Raw genomic sequence first — 14,566 nt, 5'->3', positions numbered from 1 at the left:
CGGCACAGGATGGGGTGTTTATTTTGCAAAACAATGTCTGACGCATCGTACAAGTGGTTGTACTTCCGAACCTCCTCGATCAACCTTTTGTTGTGGTTATCCATTGTTATTATTTCTCGGTTTTTGAAAATGGTGCGCCCCGGCACCAAATCGAGGAGGACAACCACACAGACAGCCGGAAAGGCCTACCAAGGACCAATCACAGCTGCTTTTTGTCTGCGCACTTCGGCTTGAGGTCTGCACAGGTTTGCGACCTTCCGACGTGTAGTTAGGATTTTCTTGAGGTGCGGGACGATGGTTGCAGAGCCTCTGAATGGGGGACGTGATTGCGCACAGAGACAGATTTGATGGTTGCAGAGGCTATACGTCAGAAGTATAAATTGGCTCAACACTCCCAGCCAGAGAGAGCCCCAAACTCTCAACTAAGAAAAAGTAGTAGCAGATTGGGCAACAGAAGAATATCTACACCTGATCCAAGCTAAAAACGTAAGGAATTGAAGTTCCTGCTCATCTACCAGGTAAAACATCACATGCTGAGGCACATCAAGGCCAGTTTGGTCACAACAGAAACATCCAAGCACAGCAGCAAGGCGTTCATTCTACACGTAGTTTAAAACTTGGCCAATCAGGAGGGATTTATGTCTGATGATTCTGCTACATTCAGAGGTGTTCAGAAATCCACTTTTCCACATTTTCACCCTCTAAACACATCTTTGTGCTTCATGCTCTCTTTCATATTGATCAAAGAGTAAAAGAAACTTTGATGAATAACTTGCATTCAAATAATATAGCTGTTTTCTACAGACGTCATTGAATACACTGAACCGATTTTATCACCACCCCTTGCACCAGTCCTGGGTTACCTTCATACATCCCAAAGCATGAGTCAGGCTTCTCACACTGGATCCTCTGTGGTGGTTCTGTTTTTTTTCTAACCCTACCTCTAACTGACTCATCAAACCTTTAGCCAGCCGTCACTAAACCTTCAGGCTGCATCATCATGAATCAGCCATTTGTACACTAGTTTGTAGACTAATCTCTACAGTGTTTTGGAGCCCATTTAAGCTCGGCGTCCAAAAAGGGAAGCTAAGGTAACACTCTGTGCTTTGAGTCATTGCAGTGGCGTAAGACAGAGAAGGCCATGAGTCAATATTCAAAGTGAGCTGTAACATGCAAACAGGATTATAAATAGTGGATTTGATATGGAAATCCCACAAACACTATAAGACAAATAGAGTCTTATTAAAATCCAGGTCCCCAGGCAGAATGTTTCTGCTAACCGAGCCGGAGCGGTAGAGACTATAGCATCAGGGAGAACTGGAATCTGTCAGTTGTCCAATTAGAGCTTCCTGGTTTGCCTGTGGTACTTGGGCTTCAGGAGTGACTCAGCTCCAGCCATAACCACTCTCCTGCTTCGCATTGTCTTTCAACCATTGAGGGTTTATGAAGCGGCAGTAACTGGCTGGGCAAACTATAAAAGAGCCAAAGAACCGAGGGAAGATGGCAGGCAGCAGGGCCCATCACAGCCATGTTCCCCTCCTCTATTCTACCAACCAACCCAGACGCAGCACCCCACATGGCCTCCCAGAATGCACTGCTCTCCTCCCTGATGCCCAAAAGCTCTGGAGCTGAACAGGACAGGACAAAGGGAGGCTGGTGCCTGAAAATGCAAATGTAGTTTTCCATCAGCCAAGTGTTCAGGTTAAAGTATGACTCCTGTGAAAAGGTTTCTGTTCCCTTACAGATCATTACAGCTTTAGTTTTTGTCAGACAAAAAGTAAATGTTTTAGAACAGCAAATACATTTTAATGGCAGACAAAGATACTTGGAGTAGATACAAAAAGCAGTTAAAACATTTAAAAACCATCTAAAACTGCATGAAAACATAAAGACCTGAGATTATTGGTTGTTTGACATGTAGCAGAAACGGCAGTCTGAAGATATTAAATGCACATCATAAGATTTTTGAGTGATATTTGTCTTCTGAAGCACCATCAGTCTAAGCTAACCGGTTAGGAGGAGAACTGCTTTGGGGGAAACGCACAAAACTTTGGTCAACTAAAGATCCAACCCTTGTGCTAGGACACAGCATACAGAGATGCTACAGTTTTTGCTTATTGTGGTGCATTAAATGTGTATAATCAGTTGTACAAAACTACAAATAGTTTATTTAGAAAACATAGATGTGTAAATATACACATGAACTCAAGACAATCTAGTATGTCTTTAGTGACTTCAATACAATTTTTGACGATGGTTGAACACATACCAACGCCCTGCAGAGGCAGTTTAAATGCTGTCATTAATATTAATGGGTGAGTATTTATGAGATGCATGCTGTGTAAATTGGAAGTATGATGCTTAAGCACATAGAGAGAGTTAGAAGACCTATAAAAAGATACGAGAGGAAGGTGTTGAAAAGAAAAAATAGGGTTATCACTAGCAAATTTGTCATTGCATGATTTTCTGATATTAGCGACTTACGACTGTTTGCTAACCTGTCCTGCCAGCTTCAAGACAAAAATTATTTAAATAATAGCTTCCATGTTAGATGGAAGCACGTTCAATTATCGTGTTGTCGCATGTCTGCCTCTTCCTGGAGGGACCGAGTTGAACACAGGGGTCAGCAAAGGTCAGCGTGCACACCTCCTGGCAATGGAGGCTAAAGGAAGCCAGGAGCCAACAAGTCAGTACAAAGAAAAAAAGGAACAGGAGGAGCAGAAAGAAGTGATGATGCCTTAGATCAGTTACAAAGAAACATCCCAAAGAGTTCTGAACTTGTCTCAGACATAGTGTAGATTAAATACAACCATGGTTTAATCTGTACCTGTGAAATTGTAATAAGAGAAAACAATGGTCATCAGGTACATATAACAACCTGCTGCAGGGGTACTCCTCCGTAATATGGTGGCGGTTCATATGATTGGTAAAATCACCATGTTAAGATTAGAAGCTGCAGAGGTAAATTAATCTTTAAATAACTTGTCAGATCTGATGGGCAGACGGATGGATGGACGGACAGAAGGATAGATGTTTACCTTTCCATAAAGGACAGGGTAAAGGACCTGGTTTAAGTTCTGAGGGAGGGTTCTGACCTGTACTGAAGTCTCCATTAGGATCTGTCTTGGCAGCATTGGCTGATTTCCTATTATGAATAATTTTGGGACCAAACAAAAAAAATTGACATGAAAGTATATAAAACCATTTTTTAAATTATGTGTTGTAATTAATAACAACTTCAGTTGTTAAAAAATCTCATGATGACCAAACCTAACCTAAACATTATTCTGCTGACAGCAATAATAAATATGAATTTTACTTCCAAGAAAGTTCTAGTTTTTTCTTTTAAAGCCCAATTTAATTTTGTTTAGTAAAGTGTCTAAACATTTTGACAAGTGACACATCTTAGTTTTCTTTATCTTTAGACAAGAATTTTAAACTTTAAAACATTAAATTAGTTTTCGGTCTAACAGAAGGAGAGGAGGCAGGAGATAATTTTGAGTTTAGGCATCATGACTAAAAAAAAGCTCCATCTCCTAAAGGTTCAATCTAAATCTCAGAACAACCAGAATCAGGTTATCTAAGTGCCAGAACAGAAACATAAGGTTTAACAGGGTTGACTTAGACAACTTTTATTGTCATTTTGTATACAAAGTGTACAAAACGAAATTTTCAGGTTTTTCTTAAAGTGCAGCAGTGATCAAATGTAGGAGAAAACATGGTGCAAAAACTCGAATTGATATGGAAATTCAGAGCCTTACATATATATGGTGCAATTATGCAGTGTTTTGGTTTTTTGGCGTCAGTGTGATGCAGAGCAGTGCTGTTTTTGACAGCCATCTTAGATTTAGCCTTAGTCTTCAGGACGAAAGCTATTAGTCGCACTTCAGTCATTATAATATGTTAAAGTTTTAGTCAACTAGAATTTTTAAAAGATTTTAGTCTAGTTTTAGTTTAGGTTTAAGTTGCAAAAAAGTTCAACTTTACAATTTCATATAACCAGATTCTTTGCCAGACTGACAGCTCTTACCTTGATACTACAATTGCTGGGCAGAAAACTTAGATTTATAGAATTCAAATGAACTTTTTATAAATTAATGCCCTACTTTATAAAAAAAAAAAAGTGTCTCACAAAAGCTGTAAAAATATCATATTGATGAATATAGCAGACAGACAAGCTAGCAAAATGTACAATAAAGAAATGTTTTTAGACATAAAAGGTTTCCATCGTAAAGCAAATACTTCCTGATTAACTATGAATTATGCATTACACACAGATCAATAACATCTTTATTGCTAAAAAAAAAAAGAAAGAAAACAAAGAACAAAAACATTCTTTTTTGGCAATTTTGGCTTTATTTTTGAGAAATTTCCCCTTGGTTTCTGCTGTTCGATTCAAAAATAAAGAGATAACCTACATAATTGCCTTGTAATGCCATGGCAATCCAGACTTAAATTGAATTAATATGCTAAAATGTTGAAATATTTAAAGGAAACAGAGAAAATGTTTGTGACAATACGAGCAAACAATTACATCAAATTTAAATAGATAGAAACGAGAACTATGGGGAAGAAATATTCAAAGATCTATGCACCTTTTCGCCTGGCTCTTTATCCAAAAATAAAAAGTATGCAATGGAATATTTTCTTTGGATATAATTTAAGGATTTCTTTTGGTAGAAATTAAAGAAATTTTATTATTATTTATCAGCCCTTGTGAGCTGGAAGAAATTTAATCTTAATAGTTAGAAAAAGGTTGTTTTTTTGTTTTTTATGCTTGGCAGAGGATAATCTGCCACATATAGTTTATATACCATAGTAGCCAGAGCAGGAAGAGACATACTGCTGAGAGTGAACCATCAGTGTGGAACGTGAAGTGCAGACTCTGAGCTTAGCGCACATTTCTGTTAAAGCAAAGCTGGAAGAACATAGTTTGTGAGTTCAGCGTGCAGTAATGGACAATTACGGGTTATTTTCTCACCTGCTGCTGCAGCCATGATCCATCTGTGGTCATGCAGAAAGTGCAGCGCTTCACGCCAGGTGGGCTGCATGACCAAACAGGATGCAGCGGCACGGCTGATACTGCTTAGCAGATTACAGCACAATGATGCATTTTAAACATCTGACTGACCACCCACTAATTTTTATTTAGTCTCATCTATGAAAACTCAAACCTATGACTAGTCATGTTTTAGTCATCAAAGATCCATGTTTAGGTAGTTTTCAGTTTTCGTTATTACGACAAAAAGTAGCGTCAACGAAATTATTTCGCCATCATTATCGTTGACAAAAACAACACTGATGCAGTCTGTGACACAGTTTAGAGGTTATTGAACAGTTCAGCAGTCTGATGGTGGTGGGGAAGAAGCTGTTTCGGAATCTGCTGTGCCTGCATTGAATGCTGCAAAGCTTCTTCCCAGAGGGCAACAGGGGGAACAGTCCATGGTGGGGGTCTGAGGGATAATTGATGACGTAACAGGCTTGGGATGTCTTTTATGGAGGGAAGAGGAGCCCCGATGATCTTCTCTGGAGTTCTCACTACTCTTCTGACCTTCTTCCAGTCTGCAGAGTTGCAGCCCCCACACCACACAGCGAGACAGCTGGTCTCTATGGTGCTTCTGTAGAAGGTGGTGAGGATGGGTGGGAGCAGGAGGGCTCTCCTCATCCTCCGCAGGAAGTACAGGAACTTTAGTGTCCTTTTGACCAGTGAGATGGTGTTTACACTCCAGGGGAGGTTGTCTGTAATGTGCAACTGCAGAAATTTGGTGCTGTTGACCACCTCTACAGCTGAGCTATTGATGAGCAGTGGAGCGTGGTTAGGCCGGTTCTTCCTGAAGTCGACGATGATCTTGTTTGAGACATAATAGTCCAAGGCCACTGATGCATTTCTAGTTCATCAGGAGGAATTTTCAAATTCTATGACCAACTGGAAGCTCAAGAACAGATGATTAAAACTCCGTACTTCCAGTTTAAAGTAGAGTTGCAGCATTCTGAACAGGGAGACCTGACTAAACCCACAAATGCAGTACAGTAATCAAGTCAGGTTGTAATGAAGACATGGACTAGTTTCTCCTGATCAACTCTGGTTAGCGTGGACTTAATGCTAAAACAGACTGGACTTGTCTGTCTGTATGCTGCCCATTACACTTAGAATAATCTGAAAGGAAGGGGCTGGGCCAATTGCCCCTCTTTAAAACTGTGTCTGTGTGCAACCAAGGCTGGTCCATCTTGGTTGGACCTAGGCAGCAATCAAACAGGAAAATCTTAATAGGAACAGAAACATGGTGGCAAAGTAAAACACATCGACTTCGGGGGTAAATGGAAATTAAAATCTCTGTGTCCCAGGATAAACCAACTAGGTTTGTCTCAATTTGGTTCACCTGGAAATGCTGGAAACTTAGACCAACACAATCAAGAATACATTTCAATAAAATGACTTACTAGGGTTAGAGCTCATTAATACAAATCAGCAAGCATTCAGGTTCTTTGGGTTCCTGTGAGCAACAGCTTTAGATTTACTGCTGGGATAGTTTATGCTGGAGGACTTCTCAGTAAATGCTCTAGCGTGAATATTTGATCTCTATCGACCCTCTAAGATACCAATGTGTCAGAAAGAAAAAATAAAGTGTGAAGTATCTGACGCAGGGTGGTGTGTCTTTTGTTCCATGTTTTATCCATCTTAACTAGCAGACACTTTTCTTCTCATCAGAGTTAATCTGCTTATTGAAATAAAGTATAACACCATCCCTGATGTTGGAAGAGGATCAGTGATCATTTTCATTTTAGGCATCATTTGAATTCTGATCTGAGAGTGAACTCAGAGGGTTAGATCTGCATTAGACACAGCAATAAGAGAAAATAAATGAGCAGAAACTTTTACACAAACAGAGATAAATCAGCTTTAAAGCACATCTGAATCATATGGACGGCAGATTTCTGGGCAAGATATAAAAAACATTAAAGAGCAAAACAAATCAGCTCCAAGAACTGCTCCAAAAGAAAAAGTGTCTTTTAGCTCTTATGGACACATGTTATCCAGCTGCTGATAAACTTGATCTCAATAAATGTTGTGCTTTCAACACGTGCTAAAGATGCACAAAGATCCTGTGTCGCGCTATTTTCTTCTTCCAGGTCCCCTGTCGGCCAGCCTTTTGGCCAAAGTGAACTCATCCATCAGAGGACAGGCGCACTTTGAACACGCTTTGAAAGAGCTGGGGCCACAGCTGGGGAAGGAGAGCAGATCTGAGTGCAGCACATCAGATCGAAGGGCTTGTTACAGCCCCTGGATTAACACCACCCTTCCCCGTCTTTGAAGTGCCACATAACGTCTCCAGCAGCAAGGTGAAGAAGAATGAATCTGGTGTGTGTGCTCTTTCTTCAGACAGGCACCGAATTGTGCCTTCCTCTCAGTGGACTGAGCAAACGTCTTCCTAAATACATTCTGCCAAACCTGTCATATATATATATATATTTATATAAATATAAATAATAAAATCTGTAGACAAGGTATAAACTTAACAACTGAAAAATACAAACTGCTGCAATAATTCTTTAAAGGCATCTTAACAGAATAAAGAGAGCACTTTGGCTGCTTCACATTAATCATCAATGGGACTCATAAGATAAGAGAGCTGGATAAGTGATAAAGTAGAGATTATAAATCAAAGCTACAGCGTCAGGTTTATCACTCAACTAATGGTGGAGACAAAGCGGCTGATTCAGCTTTGAATATTTACAAAGGCTGGAGGCTGAGTAGAGGCACAGTGAAAAGGTGTGTCCTCACTCCAGTCCTCTGTGAGGCTGCCCTGCTAGCTGCTATTCACCCTGAAGCTACTCTCCCCAGGATCCCTGTGGCTTCTCTTCACCTCTTATTTGTCTCATCCACACATTTTTCTCCCCCGGCCCCAAAGCCCAGGGTCTGCAGGGGCCTCAGAGGTCCTGATGATATCCTCTGTTCCCAACCACCACCTATTTCGTTCCTTCCTCTCCATGCCTTGCCCCCGTCAGAGACAGTTTCTTGCTAAGTGCTGTGGTCCCTCTAAATATCAAAACTGACCTTTTTTCTCCCCAAAACACTACTGAGGAAGCAGAACAGAATAATCCAAATGTCAACTCAACATATCTACAGAATAGAATCAACTAGATTGGTTTGAGCCTGGGTCCCTACAGTCCATAAAACAGCGTGAGGACTCAACTGCTGGGCACTGGTTCTTCTTTCTTCCTCACAAAGCTCCGTCACACCTAATGCACCCCCACTAACATGACCTGAACAGTGCCAGTCATTTGCACGATGTTTCCATAGTGAAAATCAGGACTGACACGTGATGTACTGTTTCTTTCGCTTTAATCACAGATAAATGTTTTAACATCAGTTTGATTTAGAGTCACATTTTGAACAAACTTCAAATACACATGAGTGAGGAAAGGTTTAAGTTAAACTCCAAGTGTTTTGTTATGACTGCAGCAGGTGGGAGTTTAACATTTAAAACGCCTTGCAATGAAGTTAATGTAATTCAAGAAAAAGGATTAATGAAAATCAGTCAAATAGAGAAAAAAAAATATTAGTTTCAAAGTTAAAAGGTTGGATTAGTTGTGAAAAAACAAGCAGATTTGATCAAATTTTTGGTTCTTTCTAAGCAATGTTCACATATAGTCAACTAATCTTTCTTCATTAATTCCAGAAAGGGAAAGTAATTAATAGGAAGTTAGATTACTAGAAGTTAACCTGGTTTTATCCAAACAAAAAGAATAATTTTTATAAAGTTTCTTTAGTCAGGAAAAAGTTAGGACGGCCAACCCCGAACAGCCGTTACCCCGTTGAGGTAGCAGAATTACATTCACAAGGGTGTTTGTCCCAATCCTCACGTCCGACTGTGAGATGTTTCAGTGAGACTAAGATCTGGACAGTGCTACATTAACAGCTTCAACTTTTGCTCTGTTTTTCCTGATGGACTCATTTTTATCTGACAAACAGTAGAACTCTTGGTGGATGCTTAGCTCCTGCAGCAGCAAAGCTTCCCCAAACCATGACAACTCAACCCCTACGTTTCACAGTTGCTATGAGGTTTTTTCTCTACAGATCTCAAGTTGATTTATCCAAAGCATGCACTGTTCTGGTGTTTAAATAATTCGGTTTTAGAATTACTTGACCAGGGAACATTATGCCTGAAGTTCTCGTCTTTGTCTACGTGTGCTGCAGACAACCTCAGTCTGACCTTCCTGCTCTTTGCTGGGAATAAAGGTTTTTGTCTTTTGATGCTGTCTTGCTGTTACTTCAAGGCTGGACTATTGTAATTCTTTACTATCAGGAAGTCCACAAACTGTAGTTAAAAGCCTTCAGCTGATCCAAAATGCTGCAGCCAGAGTTCTAATGAAAATAAAAAAGAGAGATCATATCTCTCCTATCCTGGCTTCTCTTCATTGGCTTCCTGTTAAATCAAGAATAGAATTTAAAATCCTCCTTCTCACATATAAAGCCTTAAATGGCCAAGCTCCATCTTATATCAGAGATCTGATTGTTCCTTATGTTCCTAACAGAGCACTTCGCTCTCAATCTGCAGGTTTACTAGTGGTTCCTAGAATTTCTAAAAGTAGAATGGGAGGCAGATCTTTTAGTTATCAGGCTCCTCTCCTGTGGAACCAACTACCAGTTTTAGTCCGTGAGGCAGACACCCTGTCTACTTTTAAGGCTAGGCTTAAAACTTTCATTTTTGATAAAGCTTATAGTTAGGGTGGCTCAGGTTATCCTGAGCTATCTCTATAGTTATGCTGCTATAGGCTTAGACTTTTGGAGGACATAGGGACCCCCATTTCATCATTCTGCTTCATTCTCTCTCTGTTCTCCTATTCTGCAGAATCTGTTAGTTCAATCTCTAACCTTCTGCTCTCTCTGCTTTTCCTCAGAGTAGCTTTGCCTCGTCTGTTCCTGTTTGGCTGTGACGTCATCCTGGAAAAAAAACATCAGCTGTGCTGCTTCTATCAACACCCTTGTTAATAGATGTTGGAGATCGGCCTGTTTTCCAGTGTGGTCCTGTTTCTCTGACCGTGACTGAGTGGATGTGCTCTCTTCGTCCTCTGGCATGGGAGCTGCCTTGGAGCTCGTCTGCCTGGCTGTGTGTTTCCTGGACGGGGCCGCCTTTTACAGCTGCTTTTTGTATCTCTGCTTCTGTCTCCTTGAACCCCAGTCGGCCTCAGCAGATGGCCGCTCACACTGAGCCTGGTTCTGCTGGAGGTTTCTTCCTGTTAAAAGGGAGTTTTTCCTCTCCACTGTCGCTACAAGCATGCTTAGTGTGGGGGATTGTATTTGAGTCAATGAGTCAATGCAATCAACTGGTTTTCCTTAGATAGGAAACTTTGTATCAATTTGACTGTATGATCTGGTTGAACTGTAAAGTGCCTTGAGATGACATGTGTTGTGAATTTGGCGCTATATAAATAAACTGAATTGAATTGAATTGAATTGTCTTGTTGTGATGAATTTTCATACAGACAACAGCTAAAACCTGCTGTCGGTGCCATTATTATGTTTTCAGTATTTTTTTTAGCATCCCACGGTCTTCACTTAAGGGACTATGCTTGGACAGCCAGATCTAGACATGTTGGACGTTGTTTAGAATGTTCTGTAATGGTTTACCTTTTTTCATACTATAGAACGGCTGAATAACATTCATTAGCAGGCTTTAGCTAGTAATGTGTAAGGGCGTAAATTGTACGAAATTGCACGCCCTGTTTTTGGGATGCATGGCTTTGGTACGCCTTTAGGGGTGAAACGGTTCACCATATCCACGGTTCGGTTCGGTTCACGGTTTCGTGGTCACGGTTTTCGGTTCGGTATATGTTGATTGTTACCCCGAAATCCCATAAAAATTAATGAAATTAATGAAAAAAATGCCGAAAAATTTATGAATTGTAATTATTTTTAATGATCCGTGGAAACCCTGGATCATTTCCGCATGTTTTGCTGCTTTGAATTTATTCATCCTGCGCATGCTCTCTACGATCTCCAAGGAACTCGGAGCGGAGCGGACAGGAGCCACAACGGAGGCAGTAGGCTTTGCTTTGTGCAGGCGGTCTGGAGCGCACCGGGGCGCTGATGGAGTATGTGGGATTTCGGGGTTAGCCTGACATGTTGGTCGTGTTGCTGTTCGCATAAACAAAACGTGTTGCACAATGCTTGCACACTGTTGCACTTTTATCCACAACTTTCCGCCGTCATCGTAGGTCACTCTAAATGCAAAGTGGTCCCATACAGCAGACCTATAAAGTGCTGCTGGCGCGTCTTCCAACTCCTGTTCTTTCCCACTTGCTATACCCACACAATTCTCCACAACAACTGATTTTTTTCTGCTACATCCGGCTACGCTGCTTTGCTTCTTCTTGTTTACTACTGGTGGTTGGCTTTGGTCGCAGTACCGCCACCTTCTACTCTGGAGTGTAAACGCTTCCCCTATGAGAAAAAGGAGCAGCGCATGAACCGAATGCAACACACGCGAACCGAACCGAGACAGTCGAACCGGACGGTTCGGACGGTTTTCATAAACCGTTCATCCCCAGAGCCTAAGTATCAAAAATGAAGAAGAAGCAGGCACTTTTTTGATGCTCAAAGCGCGGGGTGGTGTGAACGTAGCATTACACTTTCATTGTTTGAATTAACCTATGAAACATGACATTGAACCTAAAAATGATCTCATGTCTTCCTTATGAAATTTCCCCCTCTAGTCAATCACACATATTTCCCATAATCAGGGCAAAAGTAGTAATTGCATTTCACCTCAAAATGCAGGAAGTAGGGTTTCAGAGTCTAAATTTAAAAATTTTCCAGTGAAGGATACCCCTGGACTCAAATACACCACGCAAAGCCTAAAGATGTGATACACTAAGATGTATACTCTATGAAATATTCAGAGATAAAAGTCGGTTCATTAGGGAGACCTCATGGAGACTGATAAGCTGCAACACTCCATTCTCTGATGGCTTTATACATTTATACCTCTAACTTCAACAGTCAGAAGCACCAATCGACATGTCAGGACAAACCTTCTCAAAATGCTGAATAATGATGTTATCTTCACCCCTTTTTGTCTGGGATTTTGAGCGGAAATAAATGAGGAATTTCCTTATTTATTCCTCACTATAACAGTATATATTTTTACATTTCACAAAAATAATCAAAATCTCTACAGTTTTTTTTCCCCCTCTGGATTTTCATACTCTTTCCCAGGTCAGAGAAAACTATGTGACATTATCAGGATAAAAAGAGAAAACCAACTAAATACGAGTGTTATAAAAACAAAACCTCATCCAGTCAAACCGTAGACCTGAGTACAGTTTACCACAAAATGAAAAAATGATAAAAACCAGAGTTTATGTTTGTTCAAAGATAAAAGATAAGCTTGAAGGTAAGAAGTCTTGATGATCCTAAACATACAGCAGCTATGAAGCACGTGTAACACACTGGATTTTATTTGCAGCTAAACTCAGAAAAAAGAAAGAAATTTAGTAGTAGACATGCATCCATTGTTTGACAGATACACACTTATTGTCTATTTAAAAAAAATCAAGATTATCCCTTTATGGTAAAGTTTTTAGACATTTTTGTAAATATTAATAAAAAACATAGATATTTAAACACAATAGGTGTTTAAGAAGTTGTGCTGCCTCTGCTGAATATTGCACAGCATCAGTCTGTCATTCAAGGCCTAACTTGTGCCCAGAGATGCTTCCACACATAAACAGAGAAGGTTGGATTCAAACCCACAACCTCTGATCTCCACAGATACACAACCAATGAGGAGAAATTAAACCGCATGTAGCTACGTTCACACTGCAGGTCGTAATGCTCAATTCAGATTTTTTTTTTTTGGTAGATCTGATTTTTTTTTTTGTGGCTGTTCACAAGACCGTCTCAAATTGTTTCCATTAAGTGACCCGCATGTGCAGAAAAACAAAGACCTGTCAGATATTAGTGTCTATAGATGGATTTAAAGCTGTTAAGTAGTAACATGATACAACAAACAATGCAGAACAAAGGGAGAAAGAGAGCTAAACTCTCAATTATGGCTTTTGGAGGAGCAGTGGCGGCGACATCTGCACGGAGAAATTTGTAGGTGTGGCGTTGTAAATACCTAAACTGTTTCAGTATGACCCTTAAGTTATTCTTGGATCTGCCCAAATATTTATTAATTCAAAAATGTTGTTGTCCCTCCATTGTACACCTAGTCTACGCTGTCCTCCATGTTTTTTCTGTTTCAACGCTGTCAGTATAGAGTGACACCATCGTCATACTAATTCCTAGACGGGTCACTAGGCTGGTCAGACCACAGTCACATTCTGAAAGATTTGGGCTGTTCACACATTCGGGAAAGAATCTCACCTGAATCACTAGAAGAAAAAAAAAGAGAAAAAATCTGATTTGGGCCACGTTTGTATGCAATCTTAAAATAGTCCATCTATAACAAGTTAGAAATATGTCAAATGTAATCTTGCAAAAGTGTTTTTTTTTTGCATACTATAGAATTCAATACTTTTTAGATTGTATGTTATGATGATAGTTTTACAATAAAACCTACAAATCAACTCTGAAAAGTGTGGCACGCCAGATAATTATGGAAAAATCTGTCCTTCTTTAGCTAAGCATAAGTGCGATGGGGTTTATTTGTACCACAAAAAAAAAAAAAAATGTAAACCATCTCTCTACTTGTCTATCACATGTAAACTAAGTTAGTTAAGGTTTTTTAAGGAAGGATCAGATAAACAGCAAGAATAAATACCAAACTAACACCTGCAGCTTTAGCTCTGATATCACTGGAGGCCATCCTTTTGTGATCTTTTTTTTCAGACTGGGTCAACATGAATGAAGCCTTGCCCAGGGCCACATCAATAAGTGGTGGGAGGAAGCTGGAATCAAACCCAAAACGTTTCAAAGTACAAGACAACTTCTGACCCACCAACTTAAATTTACAATGGAACTAGGGGTGAAAACTAACATCAAATGTGATGAATTTGATTTTTCTGAACTGAAATTAAAAAATGAAAAAAAGAAATAAATAGATCCAAGAGAAACTAATATGAGACAATTGTTTAATGCTGATTTAATACAACTATCAGCATTAAAAACTCTAAATTATAGTCAGCGCCTAACTGGTACCAAAAGTGAAACGTCTGCATCAAAGCACTACTAAAGAACAAGCAAGCTGCTCTCATTTTCCTTTATGATCAATTCATTTCAACAGCTTGCAAATGATGAAAACCCTCATTCTGTTTGACTTGGAACCATTTTGCTCTCCACACCTCTGAAACACTTCATCAACTAACAAGAACAACATAATAAAATTCATCCTGCAGCTGCAAGGCATGATGACGTTTCAGTCTGCTCACAGAATAGATGAGGAACCAGCAAAAAAAATTAAAAAAATAATGAAGAAACCGTGGAGCAGAACATGGGAATTTAGAGCAATATAAAGGAGCATCAGTAGCATCAAGTCTTTAGAGGGGAACCAACTGAAAGGAACCTTTGGCATCTGTATTACTTTGAATCATCAAAGTTTCACTATTTTTCACTATCAGT

General features: G+C 39.8%; 1 protein-coding gene across 3 annotated transcripts in view; it reads right to left on the bottom strand.

Moving 5' to 3' along the window:
* The window catches only part of LOC119797227 (cat eye syndrome critical region protein 2), a 56,480-nt gene that overhangs the window by 24,199 nt on the left and 17,715 nt on the right, over positions 1 to 14,566 (bottom strand). The window lies entirely within an intron of this gene.

This window comes from Cyprinodon tularosa, unplaced genomic scaffold (assembly GCF_016077235.1).
Source record: "Cyprinodon tularosa strain WSP-4 unplaced genomic scaffold, ASM1607723v1 ctg576, whole genome shotgun sequence".
Lineage (NCBI taxonomy): Eukaryota > Metazoa > Chordata > Actinopteri > Cyprinodontiformes > Cyprinodontidae > Cyprinodon > Cyprinodon tularosa.
This window is presented reverse-complemented; position numbering and strand designations above follow the sequence as displayed.